This window comes from Podarcis vaucheri, assembly GCF_965113315.1.
Source record: "Podarcis vaucheri genome assembly, chromosome: 1".
Taxonomy (NCBI): domain Eukaryota; kingdom Metazoa; phylum Chordata; class Lepidosauria; order Squamata; family Lacertidae; genus Podarcis; species Podarcis vaucheri.
In genome coordinates this window covers 135,972,372-135,990,000 of record NC_138759.1, presented here as the reverse complement: position 1 = coordinate 135,990,000, position 17,629 = coordinate 135,972,372, and the positions used below count along the sequence as shown (strand labels likewise).

General features: G+C 47.4%; 2 long non-coding RNA genes across 2 annotated transcripts; one reads left to right on the top strand and one right to left on the bottom strand.

The window, feature by feature from the left end:
* Positions 1–1,716: 1,716 nt before the first annotated feature.
* On the bottom strand, positions 1,717–3,238 carry LOC309525215. Its single transcript, XR_014216108.1, has 2 exons — positions 3,170–3,238; positions 1,717–2,007 (listed from the first exon to the last, which is right to left on the bottom strand). It is a non-coding gene; the product is annotated as an uncharacterized lncRNA (long non-coding RNA).
* LOC309525504 lies at positions 3,208–16,341 on the top strand. The gene is made up of 3 exons (XR_014216359.1): positions 3,208–3,222; positions 5,922–6,212; positions 16,164–16,341. It is a non-coding gene; the product is annotated as an uncharacterized lncRNA (long non-coding RNA).
* The last annotated feature ends 1,288 nt before the right edge of the window (positions 16,342–17,629 follow it).

The following is a 17,629-nucleotide window of genomic DNA, read 5'->3' as shown; positions in this document are numbered from 1 at the left end:
ACTTTTATAATTTATATACAAATTATTAGGAGAGTAAGATAAAAATACACTGTAGTTTATTCACTTCTGGGCTAGTTTACATACTTTATTCCTTCTTACACTTTTATCCCACCTTTCCTCCACAGAGCATACACACTTCAGCCTCCACCTTCTCCATTTTATCCGGACAGCAATATTGTGAGCTGGGGCCATAGCTCAGTGGTAGAACAGCTGTTTAGCATGCAGAAGGCATCAGGTTCAGTCCCCAGCATCTCCTGGTGGGACTGGGAGAGATCGTGCCTGAAATCTTGGAGGGCTGCTGCCAATCAGCGCAAACCAAGTATCTTCAGCCTTTGAAGACCCAGGACCTACTTTTAATCATACATGCATTTGGGGACCCATTTCTTAATCTTTCCCCATATATTGGCAGGGTGGTAGCTCTCTGGTTGCAACCAACCTTGCATCGGGCTGCAGCATGTTAGTGGGTGCCCTTATTTGCATTACTATCTACAGTATCTCCCTGCTGGCCCAGGGTGAGAACTTCAGTACATAACACCTCTCCCCACCAAGATAAGGTGTTAGTTACAATCGTAATGGTTTCCTTATATACAGCACTGCGCGTAATGGTTCAGTTAGGCACAAAAGCATATCGGTTACGTTTCACCTACTTCCATTAGACCAACAGTGTTACATGTCCAACAACATAGTCCTTTAAATAAGTTGGGTGCTTGGAAACTCTGCCAGAGCGCTGGGGACCGGTACCCAAGTCCAGGGGGCCGCCCAATTTTTGCTGAGGCTGTGGCACGACCCTAGGTGGCGTTGAAACCAAGTCCCCTGGATCCGCTGCTTTGGGTGGATACCTCCGCAAATGGAGTTGGTGGAATGTCAGGAAAGAAAGGACAGAATATCCAATATGTGCTCTCACAAGCCCACATTCCCAGCATGTTCACACATCTACACGGGCTTGATCATGTCCACAACATGGAAGACGGCAGGATCCCCAAGGATCTGCTCTTTGGGGAGCTGGCTTCAGGCACCAGACCCGTTGGCAGACCAACTCTCTTACAACCATGTCTGCAAACGTAACATGAAGGCTAGGAACATAAACCCTGCCATGTGGAAATCCCTTGTAGACAGTCAGGTCATGTATCCACAGCAGTGACTAGAGGAAGAATGACTGCTGGGAGGCCTGGAGAGAGAGAAAACCATGGTGCTTTTCAGCTTTCATCTGCCCCAGCTGTCTCTTCCGTAGCAGTCTCTAGAGACACAGCCGACGCTGTAAATCTCAGTTTGATTTCATCCCCAAAAGTGCACTCTTCCAGTTTCCCAAGACAGATGGATTCCAACCAAAGGAAGGAATCCCAATTCCAAACAGAACCCACCATGGCTATTACCGTATTTTTTTGCTCTATAAGATTCACTTTTTTCCCTCCTAAAAAGTAAGGGGAAATGTGTGTGCATCTTATGGAGCGAATGCAGGCTGCGCAGCTATCCCAGAAGCACACCTCCACTAGCCCAAAGATGGAAAATGAGTGACATCCCTAGTAAGGAAGACTGGCAACTTAAGATGATAGTGGAGGTGTGCAGCGAAAGAATGACATAGAATAAGAGGGCAAGAAGAATCTTTATTCAAAGAGGAGTGGAAAAATTTTACTGAATATTTAGAAAGCAATTGTGTACAATTGAAAACGCTGGTAGTGTTTAGATAAATTCAACAGTATGGTAAATATTTGAAGGATTGTAATTATTTATGTATGTTATTACTTTTATTATATACAGCTCTTCTTCTGGAGGCCTCGGGGCGGTTCGCATTCTATAAAGTCTATATTCAATACTTATTCTTTTAAAAATTGTTTTCTTCTTGTGTTTTGAGCTTGTTTTTCTCTGTAAGCTCCCTCGAGCTCATCAGGGAAGGGCGCTTGCCCCCTCACTGCGCAGGCGCCGCTGTCACCTGGCCCCGCTCCTGCACAGGCCCTCCCGGAGGGCGATCTTCCTTCCTCCAAGATGGGCTGCTGGCTGGTTCTTGGCCTGGCCGTGGACGTTGTCCTTGCCCTGTTCGGGGCTGGCCAGGAGTTTTTCTGCTTGGCAAACTGGCTCGGGCTGAGAGTGTATGTCAATGGCGACTCCAGCAGGCCGCTTCCCCTTTTCCTGTTCCCACTGGAGCCTTCTTTTGCTTGCCACGCCTGCGCGCTCTCTTCCGGCCAACGCTGCCAATGACCGATCTTAAAAACTTGGGGTCGGTGAGATTCGGCAATCGCGGCACCTTGCGCCTGCTGGACCTCCTGAGCGGAGCGGGTTGTGCCTTGCTCCTCGTAAAGTAGGGCGAAATGTGAGGAGTGCTGCGAGCCGGTGCAGAGGCAGAAGGTCTGGGTGAGGTGGTAGATCTTGGCTTCTCTGTCTGGGGCTTCTTCCTAACCCAATAGAACACCATTATCATACGCCTCTTAGATGTGTTGGACATGCTGAAGACGGTGCTGGAGGCCCAAAGACCAGGATGACTTCAAAGCGGAGGACGCAGCAGGCAGTTCCCTATCAATGGTGCCAAATCCAAGGAAATGTTAGTTCAAGTCCTGTTCAATCGATCCAGCAATTCTGAACGTTAAATAAGGGATTAATTCCTCAGGCAGTACAAAAAGACTTCCTGTGGCTTTTTAATAGCTGGGAGCTCCCAACTACTGCCACTGTTGACAGCCTGTTGCCCCTTTTAACTCTGCTTGAATGGGTTATGTCACAATGGTTCCTTCATCAGGTGTTTGTGAGCACGAAAATGCTGTTGGGAGTTTCAGCAATGAAGGCTCAGGCATAACATACTGTTTTCAGTGTGAAAATTTTCAGTTTTCAGAATGAAATTTAAAATGTGGTACGCCAGCCTAGTTAACTGGGGGGGGGGGTTCTGGTCATTGTGCCAAGTGGGGCCCAGGGACACTTGCCCCAGATTCCTGCCCTGATGGCTCCACTGCCTGAGAGGACCGTCAGATCCTGGAGCTGGCCTGGCCCCACAAGAACCCTTAAAGTTCCCTGGAGCTCATCAGGGAAGCCCGCTCGCCCCCTCACTGCGCAGGCGCCGCTGTGACCTGGCCCCGCTCCCCACCCCGTCCCAATCCCGGAGTGGGCTGCAGCCCCCGTGCAAGGCGGGCTCCTGCGCAGGCCTCTCCCTTCTTCCAAGATGGGCTGCTGGCTGGTTCATGGCCTGGCCGTGGACGTTGTCCTTGCCGGCCAGGAGTCTTTCTGCTTGGCAAACTGGTAAGGCGGTTGGGCATTGGGTCAGCCTTAGTCTTTAAATGGAGGGCAGCTTGTAGCCTCCGCCTGCCCCTCCTTGGTTAAGGGGATCCCATTCAAGGGATCTGTGAGCAGTTGCTTCTTTGGGGCCTAGAGCCATAGCACACCTAAAACAGGGACGCTTTGGCAGGAGGGGATACCTCTATTTGATGTGGGTCATAGGACCCTCCCCCCCCCCTGGGTTCACCCAAGAATTCACATCCAGCAGTCGGACTGGAATTCAAATGTTATGCCCAACGACCTAAGGCAAAACCTTCACTTCTGTAATCAATAAAGTTGTGGCCTATTTGGCCCACTCTTCACTTACACTCCTTGTCCTGCCTGGTTGTTCCCCTCTATTGGGGGTGAGGGGGTCACAGAGCCCTGGCATGCAAGGGCGTATTAAAAAATAACAATAGCACTGCTGCCCCATGAGAATTAGCGGTGTGTGTGTGGAGAGAGACATACCATACTTTTCCGTGTAGAAGACTAGCTTTTTAACTGGAAAACAGTGTTCAAAATTGAGGCTTGTCTTATACTCAGATAGTGCAGAAGGGAGATGGGTGATATCAGTCTCTAGAGACACAGCCGACGCTGTAAATCTCAAAGTTGGAAGGAATCCCAATTCCAGCCAGAGCCCACCATGGCTATTACCGTATTTTTTGCTCTACTCACTTTTTCCCTCCTAAAAAGTAAGGGGAAATGTGTGTGCGTCTTATGGAACGAATGCAGGCTGCGCAGCTATCCCAGAAGCCAGAACAGCAAGAGGGATTGCTGCTTTCCCTGCGTAGCGATTCCTCTTGCTGTTCTGGCTTCTGAGATTCAGAATATTTTTTTCTTGTTTTCCTCCTCCAAAAACTAGGTGCGTCTTATGGTCTGGTGCGTCTTATAGAGCGAAAAATATGGTATATTCTCCTAACAAGCAGAAAGCTTAATTCTTCAAAACTATAGAAGAGAAACTGTTTGATATTTGATGGCAAATTAATAATGATGGGTGACTTTAATGGTGTGGTGTCCCTAGATTTAGACTGATCTATAAAAAAACCAGACTCTAAAGAAGGGAAACTACCTAATGCTTTCTTCAACATGGTGGCCAACATGGATCTAACTGATCTTTGGTGTCTCAGACACCCAATGGTCCGGGAATCCACTTTTTTTTCTCAAAGGCAACAATTCTTCAAGTAGAAAAGACTTCTTATGGGCTTTGAAAGACCTGACAACCAGAGTAAAAAAGGTTGATATATAACCAAGGACGTTATGAGATCACAATGGTATTCTTATGACCATGGCAGGCTAAATGATGCGATACTACATCATATAGAAATTGTTAATAAGGGAATATGTTCCCTACAAGAATTTTTCAACCTCAACCTTAATAAAGGAACAGATCTAAATATGGTTTGGGATGCCAGTAAGGCAGTGATGAGAGGTTTTTTAATCAAACAAAGTGCATGCATATACACCCACCTCCACACTAGCCCAAAGATGGAAAAGGAGCGAGATCCCTAGTAAGGAAGACTGGCAACTTAAGATGATAGAATTTGCAGAATAATAATAATAATAATAATAATAATAATAATAATAATTTTTTATTTATACCCCGCCCTCCCCAGCCAAGGCCGGGCTCAGAGCGGCTTACAAGCAATAATAAAAACAAGATGAATGATTACAACTTAAAAACAAAAATAAAATACAACGTTAAAATAATGAAACATTAAAATATTAAAATGCAGCCTCATCGCAGGAGGAGAAAGGTAAAAGAAAAGAGAAAGAGGAGGAGCGATTCAAATTGGCTCCAAGCCAAAGGCCAGGCGGAACAACTCTGTCTTACAGGCCCAGCGGAAAGAAATCAGATCCTGCAGGGCCCTGGTCTCATGAGGCAGAGTGTCCCACCAGGCCGGAGCCAGTGCTGAGAAGGCCCTGGCTCTGGTTGAGGCTAATCTAACTTCCTTAGGGCCCGGGACCACTAGGGTGTTGCTATTTATGGACCTTAAGGTGGGGCATACCGGGAGAGGTGGTCCCGCAGGTACGAGGGTCCTAGGCCGTGAAGGGCTTTAAAGGTCAAAACCAGCACCTTAAACCTGACCCTGTACTCCACCGGGAGCCAGTGCAGCTGGAAAAGCACTGGGTGAATATGCTCCCATGGCAGAGACCCCGTGAGGAGCCTCGCTGCAGCATTCTGCACCCGCTGGAGTTTCTGGGACAGCTTCAAGGGCAGCAGGTTTAACATAGAATAAGAGGGCAAGAAGAATCTTTATTCAAAGAGGAGTGGAAAAATGTTACTGAATATTTAGGAAACAATTGTGTACAATTGAAAACGCTGGAAGTGTTTAGATAAATTCAACAGTATGGTAAATATTTGAAGGATGTCAAATGGAGAAATGATTAGATTTGCTATAGTAAAATATGCAGGAATGTTGATAAGTAGAATGAACCATGAAAGGGGAAGGAGGGAAGTCAGTTGTTACATCATATTATGTAAAATGTTTATTTTGAGATGTATAAACTGAAAAATTAATAAATTGTGTTTTTTTTTAATGCTAAATAATTTTATTTCATTTTTAACAGGGATGGGGAAGGAATTTATGTAGGAAGACACTCTCGGGAGATTTATGCCTTTACAAAATGAAAAACGTGCATTTGTGGGAGTTTTTTTTAACAAACCAATTCAACATATTCCACAGGTGAGAGCAGTGCCAACTTGGCAGGAGTGTCCACTTCTTCTGCCCTGCATGCCGCTGGCACCCGAAGCTCATCAGGGGTCCATCTCCTCGTCCCACTTGGCGGCGTCAGGCAGCTTCATGTTTTGCCACATGAAATCGAGGAACATGGAGGCCTGCAGTAACCGGCCCAGCCTCTGGAAGTGCCGCGTATGGTAGGAGAGACTCCACAGCTGCTTTGATCCCTTCGTATTGCAAGAGGCTCTCTGGCGTCTCATGCTTGAGGAGGGTTTCCACCACTGCCTGAGCCTCGAGGTAGTTCCACGAGTTTGTGTTCCACGTGATGGAAATCTTCAGCACAGCCTCTGGAAGAAGGGGTTTGGGGAAGACATGTCAGGAAGGAGTGCAAGTTGCAGGCTGCGTGGCCACCTTGAACCAACACCCCTCTCTTGCGAAGCGTGGCCAGGTCTGGGCACACATCTGACCTGCGCCTTTCTTCAAGGCAGGGGAGAAGTTGAAACACCCCTCCCCACCCTAGTAGAAAAGCAGCCTGCGGTGTTGGTGGGAGGTTTTGAATCAGAAAAATGCCAGGAGGGCGCAGGGTCAAGCAACCTCTCCTCTCACCCGTCTTTCTTCTTAAACTCGCAACTTTACCATGGCTGTTGTTCCAAAGAACAAAGAAAGACTATGCGAAAGGGCACCTGCTGGGTAATTAAGTTCAGTACACACACACACACACCTTTAGAGGTCGTCCCTGCAGCATACCAACTCACCTTTCCTGTCTTTCCGAAGCTTCAGGAGGTTCTTTTCCAAGTCGTTATTAGTTATTATTAATGAACTCCATTTGCATGTGGGAACTCCTATGACTACAATTAATGATGGGAGAGGTGACTGAGTTTATTCCAGACTACATGGCTTGCAGGAATGCGTTTTATAATATTTATAAAATTACAACAACAATATGCATTATAATCTTTGCTCTAGTATTACAGAGCTGGCGTAGCTAATTTTTCAGAACAAAATTTAAAATGTGGTATGCCAGCCTATTTAACTTGGGGGGGGGGCGTGTTCTGGTCATTGTGCCAAGTGGGGCCCAGGGACACTTGCCCCAGATTCCTGCCCTGATGGCTCCACTGCCTGAGAGGACCGTCAGATCCTGGAGCTGGCCTGGCCCCACCAGAACCCTTAAAGGCAGGGCGTTGGTGGAGCCAAGTCAGCATCTAACCCTTCCCAGATAGACCTATTTCGTGAGCAGATCCCACTGTGGCTAACTTGCTCTCTTTGCCCAGCCAAGAATTCTTCAAATTTTGCTCACCGTTTGTACCACTTCCTGAGGCTCTGTCCGTTCATCAGTCCCCCACCCCACCCCAATGTGTTGCAACAACATGCTTCAACCCCTTAAGAATTAACAGCACTTGTCCATCAGCCTTGTCCTCTGGCCATCTCAAGGAAATAATACTGACTTTGCAATACTTACCTGTTTCTTTGGGGGAATTTCTTTAATTTCAGTGTTTCCTTGTCAAAGTCAGAGACATGACAAGGGTACTTTGCGCAATGCATTACTTGGTGAGGGAGAAGAGAAAAGACCTATTAGAAAATAGACTACCAGACATAGAAGAAGAATATGCAAATTGAAATTCAAATATTGAACTTGAAGAGATTAAAAAAGTGATTAAAAATATGAAGGATGGGAAATCGCCGGGACCAGACGGAATCTCAGTAACATCCTATAAAAAACTAGAGGAAATAATAACACCCAAATTACAATCAGTCATGAATGAAATTCTAGATAAAGGAGAAATACCCAATTTGTGGCAAGAAGCATTAATAACTCTTATCCCAAAGCAAGGCACAGATCTGAGATTTATAAAAACCTACAGGCCAATATCTTTATTAAATATAGACTATAAAACATTTACACGATGGGGTGGGTGTTTGGTGGCTGTGGCAATGGCTGGTTTGGATTGGCTGCTGCGGCAGCAATTGGGTTGTTGATTTTTGGATGCATCAAGGGCTGCTGTTGATTGGCTTCCGCTGCGTCAATTGTGCGTGCGCTTGCCGGCTAGTGGTGGTGATCGGGCCGTCGGTTTGCTGCTTTTGTGACGCGTGCGATAGGCAGCGTTTATCATTATGGTGGGTGATTTTGGGCATTCCCTCCTCCCAAAACGCTCAACAACTCTGGGCCATCTCCCCCCATTGTCTGAAATAGGAGTCCCCCAAAATAGGGGCGTCTTATACATGGGGGCATCTCATACACGGGAAAATACGGTAAATAGAATAAAAGAAAGAATGGGTAGGATTTTCCACCCGTTTCTACATAACTCTCAGCTACTGTTCTCTGCTCCTGGATGCTTCGGCTTTGTAACTTGTCTTCTTCCACCTTCCCTTTCTTGTCATCCTCTGACCTGCTTCTATGTGAGAAAATTGTACCATAGATGTAGAGAGCTTCAAAATGGAACATCATCTTAATGAGCAGAGTAAAGAAAACAAAAGGAGGGCTGTCACTCAAATCTTCATTGAATGGTTAGAAGTTTTAAATCTGCATACATTTCCATAAGGGCTGCAATGAAAAAGGCATACTCTGTTTGCTCTTAATATGCATGCATTTTAGGAGGACATGCCTTGTAAAAATAGTAGTTTGGGAGTCGTGGGCAACTTACACCCCCAGGAGCAACGCCCCCATGACTTCCACATGTGCTGCATCAGGAACTTTTGGGGTACCACATGGTAGGACAGAATATCCAATATGTGCTCTCACAAGCCCACATTCCCAGCATGTTCACACATCTACACGGGCTTGATCATGTCCACAACATGGAAGACGGCAGGATCCCCAAGGATCTGCTCTTTGGGGAGCTGGCTTCAGGCACCAGACCCGTTGGCAGACCAACTCTCTTACAACCATGTCTGCAAACGTAACATGAAGGCTAGCAACATAAACCCTGCCATGTGGAAATCCCTTGCAGACAGATAGTCAGGTCATGTATCCACAGGAAGAATGACTGCTGGGAGGCCTGGAGAGAGAGAAAACCATGGCGCATTTTCAGCTTTCGTCTGCCCCAGCTGTCTCTTCCATAGCAGTCTCTAGAGACACAGCCAACGCTGTAAATCTCAAACAGTTTGATTTCAGCCTCTCCTTGCCGTTGCTACCCGACTCCGCGGCCCTAGCAACAGAAGGCCGCTCCGGGGCGGGGCCTGCTTGCCCCGCCCCTCCGCATCCGGCGCCCGCATTGGGCGACGCGGGAAGGTGACGTCGGGAGCCCCCGGGAGCCCGGCCGGAAGGCGGAGGAATCTTTTTGCCGCCGGACCGCTTCCCCCGGAGGCCCTGAGCCGCTGACTTTGAGTTCCTGTCAAGGAAAAGGGCGGCAGATAAAAATATAAAACAAAACATGGAATGTATTTTTTGCTAGTGTCGTTTTTATTGTAATTATTTATGTATGTTATTACTATTTATTATATACAGCTCTTCTTCTGGGGGCCTCGGGGCGGTTTGCAGCCTATAAAGTCTATCCATACTCAATTCTTATTCTTTTAAAAATTGTTTTCTTCCTGTGTTTTGAGCTTGTTTTTCTCTGTAAGCTCCCTCAAGCTCGTCAGGGAAGGCCGCTTGCCCCCTCACTGCGCAGGCGCCGCTGTCACCTGGCCCCGCTCCCCGGAGGGCGATCTCCCTTCCTCCAAGATGGGCTGCTGGCTGGTTCGTGGCCTGGCTGTGGACGTTGTCCTTGGCGGCCAGGAGTTTTTCTGGTTGGCAAAATTCGCTCTGGCTGAGAGTGTATGTCAATGGCGACTCCAGTAGGTCGCTTCCCCTTTTCCTGTTCCCGCTACAGCCTTCTTTGTCTTGCCACGCCTGTGGGCTCTCTTCCGGCCAACGCTGCCAATGACCGATCTTAAAAACTTGGGGTCGGTGAGATTCGGCAATCGCGGCACCTTGCGCCTGCTAGACCTCCTGAGCGGAGCGGGTTGTGTCTTGCTCCTCGTGAAGTAGGGCGAAATGTGAGGAGTGTTGCAAGCCGGTGCAGAGGCAGAAGGTCTGGCCGATGTGGTAGAGCACGGCTTCTCTGTCTGGGGCTTCTTCCTAATCCAGTGGAACACCATTATCATGCGCCTCTTAGATGTGTTGGACATGCTGAAGACGGTGCTGGAGGCCCAAAGACCAGGGTGACTTCAAAGCGGAGGACGCAGCAGGCAGTTCCCTATCAACAGGGCCAAATCCAAGCAAATGTTAGCTCTAGTCCTGTTATATTGATCCAGCAATTCTGAACGTTAAATAAGGGATTAATTCCTCAGGCAGTACGAAAAGACTTCCTGTGGCTTTTTAATAGCAGGGAACTCCCAACTACTGCCACTGTTGACAGCCTGTTGCCCCTTTTAACTCTGCTTGAATAGGTTATGTCACAATGGTTCCTTCATCAGGTGTTTGTGAGCAGGAAAATGCTGTTGGGAGTTGCAGCAATGAAGGCTCAGGCATAACACAGTGTTTGAAAGTCTGAACATTTCCTCTTTTTATTTAACAAAATTTATATACCAGTTTTATAATTTATATACAAATTATTAGGAGAGTAAGATAAAAATACACTGTAGTTGATTCACTTCTAGGCTAGTTTACATACTTTATTCCTTCTTACACTTTTATCCCACCTTTCCTCCACAGAGCATACACACTTCAGCCTCCACCTTCTCCATTTTATCCAGACAGCAATATTGTGAGCTAGGGCCAGAGCTCAGTGGTAGAACAGCTGCTTAGCATGCAGAAGGCATCAGGTTCAGTCCCCAGCATCTCCTGGTGGGACTGGGAGAGATCCTGCCTGAAATCTTGGAGGGCTGCTGCCAATCAGCGCAAACCAAGTATCTTCAGCCTTTGAAGACCCAGGACCTACTTTGAATCATACATGCATTTGGGGACCCATTTCTTAATCTTCCCCCATATATTGGCAGGGTGGTAGCTCTCTGGTTGCAACCAACCTTGCATCGGGCTGCAGCATGTTAGTGGGTGCCCTTATTTGCATTACTATCTACAGTATCTCCCTGCTGGCCCAGGGTGAGAACTTCAGTACATAACACCCCTCCCCACCGAGATAAGGTGTTAGTTACAATCGTAATGGTTTCCTTATATACAGCACTGCGCGTAATGGTTCAGTTAGGCACAAAAACATATCGGTTACATTTCACCTACTTCCATTAGACCAACAGTGTTACATGTCCAACAACATAGTCCTTTAAATAAGTTGGGTGCTTGGAAACTCTGCCAGAGCGCTGGGGACCGGTACCCAAGTCCAGGGGGCCGCCCAATTTTTGCTGAGGCTGTGGCACGACCCTAGGTGGCGTTGAAACCAAGTCCCCTGGATCCGCTGCTTTGGGTGGATACCTCCGCAAATGGAGTTGGTGGAATGTCAGGAAAGAAAGGACAGAATATCCAATATGTGCTCTCACAAGCCCACATTCCCAGCATGTTCACACATCTACACGGGCTTGATCATGTCCACAACATGGAAGACGGCAGGATACCCAAGGATCTGCTCTTTGGGGAGCTGGCTTCAGGCACCAGACCCGTTGGCAGACCAACTCTCTTACAACCATGTCTGCAAACGTAACATGAAGGCTAGCAACATAAACCCTGCCATGTGGAAATCCCATGTAGACAGATAGTCAGGTCATGTATCCACAGGAAGAATGACTGCTGGGAGGCCTGGAGAGAGAAAAAACCATGGTGCTTTTCAGCTTTCATCTGCCCCAGCTGTCTCTTCTGTAGCAGTCTCTAGACACACAGCCGACGCTGTAAATCTCAGTTTGATTTCATCCCCAAAAGTGCACTCTTCCAGTTTCCCAAGACAGATGGATTCCAACCAAAGGAAGGAATCCCAATTCCAAACAGAACCCACCATGGCTATTACCGTAATTTTTTGCTCTATAAGATTCACTTTTTCCCTCCTAAAAAGTAAGGGGAAATGTGTGTGCATCTTATGGAGCGAATGCAGGCTGCGCAGCTATTCCAGAAGCCCACCTCCACTAGCCCAAAGATGGAAAATGAGTGACATCCCTAGTAAGGAAGACTGGCAACTTAAGATGATAGTGGAGGTGTGCAGCGAAAGAATAACATAGAATAAGAGGGCAAGAAGAATCTTTATTCAAAGAGGAGTGGAAAAATTTTACTGAATATTTAGAAAGCAATTGTGTACAATTGAAAACGCTGGTAGTCTTTAGATAAATTCAACAGTATGGTAAATATTTGAAGGATTGTAATTATTTATTTATGTATGTTATTACTAATTATTATATACAGCTCTTTCTCTGGAAGCCTCGGGGCGGTTTGCAGCCTATAAAGTCTATCCATATTCAATTCTTATTCTTTTAAAAATTGTTTTCTTCTTGTGTTTTGAGCTTGTTTTTCTCTGTAAGCTCCCTCAAGCTCGTCAGGGAAGGCCGCTTGCCCCCTCACTGCGCAGGCGCCGCTGTCACCAGGCCCCGCTCCCCGGAGGGCAATCTCCCTTCCTCCAAGATGGGCTGCTGGCTGGTTCTTGGCCTGGCCGTGGACGTTGTCCTTGCCCTGTTTGGGGCTGGCCAGGAGTTTTTCTGCTTGGCAAACTGGCTCTGGCCCTGCGGCTTTCGTCTGCCCGTAGCAATTGTCAGAACTTGGTAAGGCGGTTGGGCATTGGGTCAGCCTTAGTCTTTAAATGGAGAGCAGGTTGTAGCCTCCACCTGCCCCTCCTTGGTTAAGGGTAGCCCTCACCCTTTTCCGGTTCCCGCTACAGCCTTCTTTGGCTTGCCACGCCTGCGGGCTCTCTTCCGGCCAACGCTGCCAATGACCGATCTTAAAAACTTGGGGTCGGTGAGATTCGGCAATCGCGGCACCTTGCGCCTGCTGGACCTCCTGAGCGGAGCGGGTTGTGCCTTGCTCCTCGTGAAGTAGGGCGAAATGTGAGGAGTGTTGCAAGCCGGCGCAGAGGCAGAAGGTCTGGCCGAGGTGCTAGAGCACGGCTTCTCTGTCAGGGGCGTCTTCCTAATCCAGTGGAACACCATTATCATACGCCTCTTAGATGGGTTGGACATGCTGAAGACGGTGCTGGAGGCCCAAAGACCAGGGTGACTTCAAAGCGGAGGACGCAGCAGGCAGTTCCCTATCAACAGGGCCAAATCCAAGCAAATGTTAGCTCCAGTCCTGTTCAATCGATCCAGCAATTCTGAACGTTAAATAAGGGATTAATTCCTCAGGCAGTACGAAATGACTTCCTGTGGCTTTTTAATAGCTGGGAACTCCCAACTACTGCCACTGTTGACAGCCTGTTGCCCCTTATATCTGCTTGAATGGGTTATGTCACAATGGTTCTTTCATCAGGTGTTTGTGAGCACGAAAATGCTGTTGGGAGTTTCAGCAATGAAGGCTCAGGCATAACACACTGTTTTCAGTGTGAAAATTTTCAGTTTTCAGAATGAAATTTAAAATGTGGTACGCCAGCCTAGTTAACTTTGGGGGGGGGTTCTGGTCATTGTGCCAAGTGGGGCCCAGGGACACTTGCCCCAGATTCCTGCCCTGATGGCTCCTCTGCCTGAGGGGACCGTCAGATCCTGGAGCTGGCCTGGCCCCACAAGAACCCTTAAAGTTCTCTGGAGCTCATCAGGGAAGCCCGCTCGCCCCCTCACTGCGCAGGCGCCGCTGTGACCTGGCCCCGCTCCCCACCCCTTCCCAATCCCGGAGTGGGCTGCAGCCCCCGTGCAAGGCGGGCTCCTGCGCAGGCCTCTCCCTTCTTCCAAGATGGGCTGCTGGCTGGTTCATGTCCTGGCCGTGGACGTTGTCCTTGCCGGCCAGGAGTTTTTCTGCTTGGCAAACTGGTAAGGCGGTTGGGCATTGGGTCAGCCTTAGTCTTTAAATGGAGGGCATCTTGTAGCCTCCGCCTGCCCCTCCTTGGTTAAGGGGATCCCATTCAAGGGATCTGTGAGCTTCTTTGGGAGCCCAGGCGGGGCCTAGAGCCATAGCACACCTCAAACAGGGACGCTTTGGGAGTAGTGACCCACCTCTATTTGATGTGGGTCATAGGACCCCCCCCCCCGTTGGGTTTACCCAAGAATACGCATCCAGCAGTCGGACTGGAATTCAAATGTTATGCCCAACGACCTAAGGCAAAACCTTCACTTCTGTAATCAATAGAGTTGTGGCCTATTTGGCCCACTCTTCACTTACACTCCTTGTCCTGCCTGGTTGTTCCCCTCTATTGGGGGTGAGGGGGTCACAGAGCCCTGGCATGCAAGGGCGTATTAAAAAATAACAGTAGCACTGCTGCCCCATGAGAATTAGCCAACAGGTTAAATGGATCACACGGGTTTTGACCATATTGTGCATGGACCTGGACCTGCAATTCAGTGAAGTTTAGATTGCCTGAGAATCCTCAATTTCTAGCCCCAAGAGGAGCGCGGGGAGCATTTGCACAGCATACCTACACACCGCGGCTGACACATGAATGTGTTGTGACACACAGTTTGAAAAGCGCTGGTTTAATGGAAATGCGCTGCCTGCTGAAGATTCAGCAAATGAGGGGTCAATGAGCTGGAGTGCTGGAATTAGATGAGCAATTTAGGAGGCCACTTGCTTTGTTTCTTGGTCTGGCCTACAGTTGTGAGGGTCAAGGGAATGGGGTGTGTGTGTGTGGAGAGAGACATACCATACTTTTCCATGTAGAAGACTAGCTTTTTAACTGGAAAACAGTGTTCAGAATTGGGGCTTGTCTTATACTCAGATAGCGCAGAAGGGAGATGGGTGATATCAGTCTCTAGAGACACAGCCGGCGCTGTAAATCTCAAAGTTTGATTTCATCCCGAAAAGTGCACTCTTCTGGTTTCCCAAGACAGATGGATTCCAACCAAAGGAAGGAATCCCAATCCCAACCAGAGCTCAACATGGCTATTACCGTATTTTTTGCTCTACTCACCTTTTCCCTCCTAAAAAGTAAGGGGAAATGTGTGTGCGTCTTACGGAGTGAATGCAGGCTGCGCAGCTATCCCAGAAGCCAGAACAGCAAGAGGGATCGCTGCTTTCGCTGCGCAGGGATCCCTCTTGCTGTTCTGGCTGCTGGGATTCAGAATATTTTTTTTCTTGTTTTCCTCCTCCAAAAACTAGGTGCGTCTTATGGTCTGGTGCGTCTTATAGAGCAAAAAATATGGTATATTCTCCTAACAAGCAGAAAGCTTAATTCTTCAAAACTATAGAAGAGAAACTGTTTGATATTTGATGGCAAATTAATAATGATGGGTGACTTTAATGGTGTGGTGTCCCTAGATTTAGACTGATCTATAAAAAAATCAGACTCTAAAGAAGGGAAACTACCTAATGCTTTCTTCAACATGGTGGCTAACATGGATCTAACTGATCTTTGGTGTCTCAGACACCCAATGGTCCGGGAATCCACTTTTTTTTCTCAAAGGCAACAATTCTTCAAGTAGAAAAGACTTCTTATGGGCTTTGAAAGACCTGACAACCAGAGTAAAAAATGTTGAGATATAACCAAGGACGTTATGAGATCACAATGGTATTCTTATGACCATGGCAGGCTAAATGATGCGATACTACATCATATAGAAATTGTTAATAAGGGAATATATTCCCTACAAGAATTTTTCAACCTCAACCTTAATAAAGGAACAGATCTAAATATGGTTTGGGATGCCAGTAAGGCAGTGATGAGAGGTTTTTTAATCAAACAAAGTGCATGCATATACCCCCACCTCCACACTAGCCCAAAGATGGAAAAGGAGCGAGATCCCTAGTAAGGAAGACTGGCAACTTAAGATGATAGAATTTGCAGAAGCAGCAGGTTTAACATAGAATAAGAGGGCAAGAAGAATCTTTATTCAAAGAGGAGTGGAAAAATGTTACTGAATATTTAGAAAGCAATTGTGTACAATTGACAACGCTGGTAGTGTTTAGATAAATTCAACAGTATGGTAAATATTTGAAGGATGTCAAATGGAGAAATGATTAGATTTGCTATAGTAAAATATGCAGGAATGTTGATAAGTAGAATGAACCATGAAAGGGGAAGGAGGGAAGTCAATTGTTACATCATATTATGTAAAATTTTTATTTTGAGATGTATAAACTGAATAATTAATAAAAATTGGTTTTTTTTAAATGCTAAAGAATTTTATTTCATTTTTAACAGGGATGGGGAAGGGATTTATGTAGGAAGACACTCTCGGGAGATTTATGCCTTTACAAAATGAAAAACGTGCATTTGTGGGAGTTTTTTTAACAAACCAATTCAACATATTCCACAGGTGAGAGCAGTGCCAACTTGGCAGGAGTGTCCAGCTCTTCTGCCCCGCATGCCGCTGGCACCCGAAGCTCATCAGGTGTCCATCTCCTCGTCCCACTTGGCGGCGTCAGGCAGCTTCATGTTTTGCCACATGAAATCGAGGAACATGGAGGCCTGCAGTAGATGGAGAACATGGAGGCCCAGCCTCTGGAAGTGCCGTGTATGGTAGGAGAGACTCCACAGCTGCTTTGATCCCTTCGTATTGCAAGAGGCTCTCTGCCGTCTCATGCTTGAGGAGGGTTTCCACCACTGCCTGAGCCTCGAGGTAGTTCCACAAGTTTGTGTTCCACATGATGGAAATCTTCAGCACAGCCTCTGGAAGAAGGGGTTTGGGGAAGACATGTCAGGAAGGAGTGCAAGTTGCAGGCCGCGTGGCCACCTTGAACCAACACACCTCTCTTGCGAAGCGTGGCCAGGTCTGCAAACTTTACAGACCCTTTACAAACTGTAGTTCCCAGTACTTCTTTGGGAGAAATGTGCTTTCTAATTCCTGTTTTTGCTGCAGCAGGCATGCTCAGCTATCCGTCTGGAAGCTCAATCCCACAGAAAGCTGTGACGGCCACCAACTTGGATGGTTTTATGCAGGAGAAAGCTATCAATGGCCACTAGGCACAATGGCTCTGCTCTACCTCCACAGTCAGCGGCAGTGATGTTTGTGAATAGTAGTTGATGGAAAGTATAGGAATACAGAACGCTCTTGTTTCCACAGGCCTCTGGTTGGCCACTGTGAGAACAGGATGCTGGACTAGACAGGCCAATGTGGCCTCATCCAGCAAGCACTTCTTATGTCCTTACGTGGTTCAAGGGTAGAGATTGTGAGAAGGCATCTTCCAAAGCCATCCCACCCCGCAAATAGCTTTGGAGCCTTCTTGCCTCTAGCCTAGCCCTCACCCCTTTTCCTGTTCCCGTTGGAGTCTTCTTTTGTTTTGTTTTTATAATACTTTTTATTGAATTTTCCCACAAACAAAATAAAACAGTCTTTACAATCATTTTTAATATCATCTTATTTACATTGCGTAAAATCACGCCTCGACTTCCTTCCCAGTTGCGGTTTTCTTAATATACATCTTAATATACATCTTCTCTTCATTTCTATACATTTCTAGAGACAGCACAGCGTGGGGGTGGGGGTGCTTTCCCTTTCGCGCCTGCCACTCCGTCCCGCTCTCGGGCCTTTAAAAAAAACCCCGAGAAAACAGGGGAGCAGCTGTGGCGCCGCTGGGTGCCCCTGTCCCCCAAAGATGATCCCCTTGAGGTTTGGAGGTGCACAGTGCCCTTGCGCCACCCCCAGAGCCCCCGCGCCGCTTGGAAAGCCTCAGAGACGTTTTTCCGCGCTTCTACAATGTCCGTGGTTAAACCAGAAGTCTCGGAGCCTTCTTTGTCTTGCCACGCCTGCGGGCTCTCTTCCGGCCAACGCTGCCAGTGACC